This window comes from Castanea sativa, chromosome 12 (genome assembly GCF_040712315.1).
Source record: "Castanea sativa cultivar Marrone di Chiusa Pesio chromosome 12, ASM4071231v1".
Taxonomy (NCBI): Eukaryota; Viridiplantae; Streptophyta; class Magnoliopsida; order Fagales; family Fagaceae; genus Castanea; species Castanea sativa.
Window position 1 is genome coordinate 30,252,643 of NC_134024.1, and position 7,084 is coordinate 30,259,726.

Here is a 7,084-nt window from a genome sequence, read left to right on the forward strand (position 1 = left end):
ATAACAGTTATCTTGAAGTAAATATCATAAATTAAGTTCTATCTTTATCTCAAGAAAAAATATCATAAATTAAAATACTGAGTCCAATTTTGATCGTTGTGGATATGTAAAATGATGATTTTACATTTGGATGTATAAAATGACTACTTTATACGTACCTTTATAATTTGTAAGATTTGACATTGCTTGAAAATTAATGATTCATATATTTTTACTCAACCGAAAGTTTTGAAATCCCTCTCTTTTTAAGTTCTTACCAACACCGAAAGAACATATTATTTACGAAAGGGAGATTCAATAACACATATAATGACTTTATTTCAACGTCGATATCCCTAGAGGGGACTCGTAGTATTTAATAATCAATTGATTTCTTAATATTTAAGAAATTCAATACCATTAATGCCTTGACCAATCGGGAATGTGTTTATCTCAGCAAACCCTACAGCGTAGAGCATCATGTAGAAGTCATCAATTATTGCATTCACTGAGGCGAAGTCGTTTCCCAATACTTGAGGGATTATAATTTCCAATGCTATCACCTTCCCATGAATTGGTAATGCTTCCCAGCAATTTTTCAACAACTTCTTGCACTGTTCATCATCCCAGTTATGGAGTATCCACTGCTTGCATAAAAATTACAACACAACAGTTTGTTAATTATTATTCTTAAAAACAGGTTGCCATGCATTACTATATTTTCCAATGGAAGAAGTGGCACGATTATATTATTATCTAGTAGAAGTTGGCCATGTTATTTTCAAGCGAATGATAATTTTGATTTTCCATTTTATTTCTCACGGATGATAATTAATTTCGATCTTCTGTTTTATTTAGATATTTATATCCTTGTATTCTGCTGATGTAAATTTATTGGAATTGCTTTGCATGGATTACCCATTTTTTTAATTTACCATATGCAACCTTTGAATGCATATTCATGTATGAATAATACTAGAAATACAAACTATTTCACAAATTTTTTTACAAACTGATGATGTGGTAAGTGATTATTGGTAAATGAACAAATGATATTAATTGTGGACCTAAATGAAAACCAATAAGAGGTTGACCATATCAACATTTTGTAAAAATATTGTAAAATAGTTTGTGACTGTAGCATTACTCATTCATGTATAATTCCAGTATCCACTTTACTATATAGGCAAGTAATGCAATTGCCTTAGACCCCAAATATAAAAAGGCCCCTCAGATATTAACCAAAAATTTTAAAAAAATAAATAGATAAAAGAGAAACAAAAATTTAGGCTAGTAATGACTATTAATTAAGCTCAAAATTTAGTCAATACATGAAAATCTCTGTGTTTAGTAAGCGTGGATTTGGGAAAAATTTGCTAAATAACATAAGAGTAATGTTATATTTACAACATTTTTACAATATTTTTACAACAAATTACAGGTGGTTAGTTATTATCGGTTCAAATTTGAACCCAACACTAAAATTACCTTTTTGCCTCAACAATAACAACCAGTATTAACAATTTGCCACCTAAAATTTGTTGTAAAAATTTTGTGGACATATCATTTCTCATAACATAATCTTAGGAAAAATTTGCTAAATAGCATTTGACCAAAATTATTTAATTATGTAGCATCTTTTTGTAACTTGAGTTTGTTAAACTTGAGTTCCAAGTAAAACTCAAATTTACCAAACTTGAGTTCCAAGTATTATATTTGATCAGACTATCCTTATATTTATAAACCCAATATCAATATTTTTTTTTAAAATTTCCTCCAAATAAATAATAACAAAAAAATATAAACTATAAATTATGACAAATTCATTAAAACTATAGTCTAAAATTTCAAAATGACATGTATAATACAAAAATAACTATTTAAATTCTTGTTTTTTTTTTTTATAGAAATCATGACATAATGTTTGTTATGTTTGTTAATAAAAATAAATATTTTATTTTATTTTAGCATCTAACCAATCTCAAATAGGAGATATAAATATTATATTATATTTTATTTTTGCATTTAAGTTGTAACGAGAAGCAATAAAGATAAGGGAACATATGTTGATAATTTGTTTTATGTTTCATCTTCGTTGATAAGTGAAAAATGGTAAAATTGTCAATTTATAACAAATGTAATTTTTTTTTTAAACTTGAGAATTTGAATACCCAACTGTTTTATCATCCCCTTTCCCCTATATATATGTGTGTGTGTGTGTATTTCTCAAAAAAAAAAAGAAAAAAGAATACCCAACTGTTTTAAATGATATACATTCCCAAAGGAAGGAGTTGAGTAAGAATCTAAATATCTCTGGCATCTTAATTCTTTATGTGATTTATAACTAAACGTGAGAATCTTTTAATATTCCTAAATATCCTAATACTTTAAGCCACCTTATTGATCTGGATTTTTTTTTTTGTTTTGGGCTGAATGATTTGATTTTCTCTTTGCTGTTGGGTTTAGTGCTTACTGAATGAAATTGGGGTGTGGGTTAAGTCTTTACTCTATAGTTAATGGTGTTTGATATATAGACATTTATGTAAAGGATTTGGCTGAATGAAAACAAGGCTTATTCAGCAAAACAAAGAAAACAAAGGCTTTGTCTTTTCAGCTTTTCTATAGGTGTACGGCACTATCGATACTTATCTTCATTTGTTTCTTTTTTTATATAATTTTTTTATTTTTATTTTTATAAAAAGTAAGGCAAAGTGATAGTTTATCTTCCTATGTTTTTTTTTTTTTTTTTTTTTTTATTTATAAAAAGTAAAGCAAAGTGATAGTTGTTGACTGGAGAGTTTACACCATTGTGTTGTTGCATCGATGTTGCATCGATCACTCCACTTATTTTATTTGTAATAAAACACAAAAATTCCTATCTATTATTATTTTTAAATAATTGTCAATTTTTGTTAATAATAAAACTAATAATTTTGCATCTCAAAAAAGCAATAATAGATTTTAAATAAAAATACTATATATAAAGTTGTTAATAATATTTAATAGATATTCAAATAACAAAAAAATCCCCATTTAAATTTTTTTGCCCCCCAAGATACTTTGAGCCGGTCCTGTATAATTCAACCAAATATTTTTATTTTTTTAGGGGAAAAAAAGAAAAGAAAAGAAAGAGAAACCAACCTTCAATAAAATTGCTTCCGCTCTTGGTAAAGATTCAAACATATTTCCGCTAACATGCTCCACACCTAACAAGGGAGAAAATTAGTATTGGTTAATAAATAAAGCATGTTATAACTTATAACGTAGCCCTTTTCATGAAGAGAAACCAAAGTGGCATTATTGTTGTTGTTGTTATACAAAATTAACAAAATCATGGAAATCAAGAATGAAAAAATAGAAAATAAAACAACTACTTTTTGTTTGCTTTTGATGACCTTTATGAATGAATTTGAGTTGTATTAATATGTGTATTTCAAATGAGAAGATGTAAGATATCATTTTAGAACTAGTCCGTAAAGTCTATATTTTTAGATGGCAACATTAAACAATTGTAAGGGTTTAGAACTTAGTTTGTCTAGATAGAATTAAAATGGATTATATTTGATCAAGATAAATCAGCTTCAAAGTAGTGGAAGGCCTAAGAAATAGGTAGAAAATGGACTGTTGTTGTGCTGCATTTCGACTGGCTCGACAGGTCAATAGTCATTTATCTCGACCAATCAAATTGCATGTCTTAACCAATATTGGACAAACAACTTAGTTTCTCAGCCGTTTGATAGAACTTTAAGTAAATATAAATACAAACCATATAGCATATTTCTACAAACACACAAGAGGGTAGTATTTAATTTTGTACACAGATTTGAGTTTTTTAAGCTCTCTTGAAGCATCAATTGGAGACTACGTGCAAACAACAAATCCATTGAAAAAGCGAAGTTGCTGCAACCAACCACAGTTACTTTTTATAAAAATACCAACGTTGAACCTAGGTAGTAGCTAATAATGGCAGACAGACATGTCTTTTTTGTTTTTTGAAACTCAATACTGATGTCAAAAGAGTTCCTAACATGTTTTTCTAACAACTGTCATGTCTTTTGTCACAAATTTTGTGCAAAAGTGGCATGTGTGTAAGGTGTATGTAATAGGTAGACATTGCCACAAAAAGAAAAAAGAAAAAGGAAAGAGGAAAATGTCAAACCTGAGAGCTTGAGAGCAACACTAATTACATTAGGTAAGTCAAAGTTTTTTCCATGAATGTGGGGATACATAGAAATTATGTTCCCAAGAGAAGTTCCCATGCCGCCCCCTGCATCCAACAACTCCTTAATCTCTTCAAAGCCACGATACACCTTAAGTACCTCATCCAAGAATAGTTTTGAGCTATGTGTCATAAATTCTTGGAAAAGTTTATTGAACTTTGGCTCCTTTGCTGCGTACTTATAAAAATTCTCACCATAGTTTGAGTAGAAAGGCTTGCAATCTGGTTCAAGCACCATGTTCTTAAGCATGTATTGGGGTTCAACCATCATTCTTTCACTGAAAAGGAGCACCATCGAAGCCGAGGAAACTCCGTCCTTATTAGTTGCTAAGTGACGAGTTAACTGTGTTAGGCCATAACACATTTCTTGATGTGTGGCATCATCCCCACTTTGGCATGGCCTTTGAGACATTGACAAGAGAGAGTTTACGTCGAGCAGCCGAGCAGCCTTAGTATCTGGTCCAAAGTGATAGCCGCATTGGGATTGGTTGTTGGGATCTTCTCAACAATCTCAGCTGCAGAAAGTTGAACTTCAGAACCTGCATTAATGGCAATGATATTGAAGATGTCTAACTCAATTGCAGCTCTTAGACACATTTGAATGACAATCGAATTTCCCAACACCCAAGATGATAGATGATCTTCACCTCTTTGGTCTTCCATGTCTTTGGAGTTCGTTTTGATATGTTTCCCTCACTTGGTATAATGGAACATTTATAATACTACTTGGTAAGTTGGTGTATTAACTATAGTTATTTTTTCTTATTCTTACTGCCTGTGGTATGGGAGGTGGTATATGGTGTTTCCGTAACATGCATCCTCCCCCTCACATGACATAGGGGTGGACTCCACATGTGTGGGGTCCACTCCCATGTGAGGGGGAGGATGCATGTTTAGGAAACATCATGTATTTTTTCGTGGTATGGACATGCGACCCCCATTTTGCCATACCATGGTAACAAGGATATGTCCTACATGCAGATTGACAAAATTTGTGGCTTGCATTGCACCTAGCTAATTTAAATCCACTCATACTTGACGGTGCAACAAATTCACAATCTTCAGTACACAATTATGACCTAGGCATGCACCTAAAGTCATGCCCCATATTTACCTATATTGACAATTCATGTAAAACATATTTGTTTTACATGAATTGTCAATCGTGTAGGGTCCAGTCTCGTGTGAGGGAGATGATGCATGTTTTGGAAATATCATGTATTTTTTCGTGGTATGGACATGCAACCCTCATTTTACCGTACCATGGTAATGAGCACATGTCCTACATGCAGAAGGTCAAAATTTGTGGCTTGCATTGCACCTAGCTAATTTAAATCCACTCATACTTGAGGGCACTGGCGGAGCCAGAGGGGGGCGAGAGGGGGCACCTGCCCCCCCTGACTCCTAAATTTTTTTTTTTTTTGTTGTATTAGTAGTCACATGGAGGGAAAAAGAAAAAAGAAAAAAAAATAACTTCTACTTGTTGAAAGTGACCAAATCATTGTTTTTGTCTTGTCTACGCGCAACTTGCTCTTATTTCACTATTTATTTTTATATAATTATTTACACAATTTTTACTATTTATGATACTTTTCACAGCATTTTATCTTTGAATGATGCTAAAGATATTACAAATTTTACTACTTATGTCTTACAAATTGGCATGTCACCAATCACAAAAAATAATTTCAAACATTTATTCATTATATTTTTTAAGTAACACTAATCATATTTTTACTCCATCAGTTTGTAAATTTTTTAGTAGCTATGAATTGGTTGTTTTTGTTTATTTATTTTAATAATATGAAATATATTCATATTTGCTTACAATTGTTTATTTATTTTGTTATTATTGTTGATTAATGTTTTTTAGATAAATTTCACTTTTAATATCATCTTTTAATTTTGTTCCCTCTAGACTAAAATTCTAGCTCCGCCATTGCTTGACGGTGCAACAAATTCACAATCTTCATATGGGGCATAACTTTAGGCGATCTATTTTACATGAATTGACACTATAGGCAAATATGGGGGCATGACTTTAGGTGCATGCCAAGGTCATATTTGTGGACTGAAGGTTGTGAATAGAGGCGAAGCGGGGGCACCCGACTTTAATTTTCATTTTGATTGACATGACAGCCAAAGTTTAAAATTCAGTTCATCAAAAAAAATTTAATTTATACTTTAAAGTTTTATAATTGGCCCTTATCAATTAGTACAGAAAAATTCAAAAAATAAAAATAATGTTGGAACAACAAAGTTAACAAACCCAAAAATATACAAAATTAATTTTCTCCAAACAAATCCCTAATTACAAATATATTTATACTATATATAACATAATTTTCCTCTTTGAATTTTGAATTGAACTTTTATGTGGTTCAGAAATACCCTTAAACCATACAGTTAATAAGGACAAAACTTAAGGACAACCTGCAAAAAGTATATCTCAAATTCTGCATAAAACGACTATAGAATAGGACATTTTCCTACTAATCCATGTCTTCACTCTTCAAAACTAACTTATCCAAACAAAAAAAAAAACTTCTCAAGACCATATTCCAACCTTCTTCTTTTTTTCCCTTATTTAAGACTCACCAGTTTCTTTTATTTAATTTTTCTATTTTTTTTTTGTTTCCTTAATTCCTAATCTCACAAGGAACTTCCCCTGTTTGGGATCATCAATTTAGATACCCAAAATATCCTCAAATTCATCTATTTGTAAAACTTAAATAATAGAGTTAGACATGTAAAATTACTAATTTAAAAACTCCTAAATTTTAGCTAAATTTAATAATAAAAAACCTTTTTTTTTCTTCCACTTCCGCATTTTTTTCTCATGTTAGTAGTCAAACACTAATATAACTTCTTTTTTAAAACAAATAA

The 7,084-nt window shown here is 30.5% G+C and overlaps 1 pseudogene; it reads right to left on the bottom strand.

The window, feature by feature from the left end:
• Positions 1–374: 374 nt before the first annotated feature.
• Positions 375–4,861, bottom strand: LOC142619317 ((S)-scoulerine 9-O-methyltransferase-like; annotated as a pseudogene).
• Between the last annotated feature and the right edge of the window lie 2,223 nt (positions 4,862–7,084).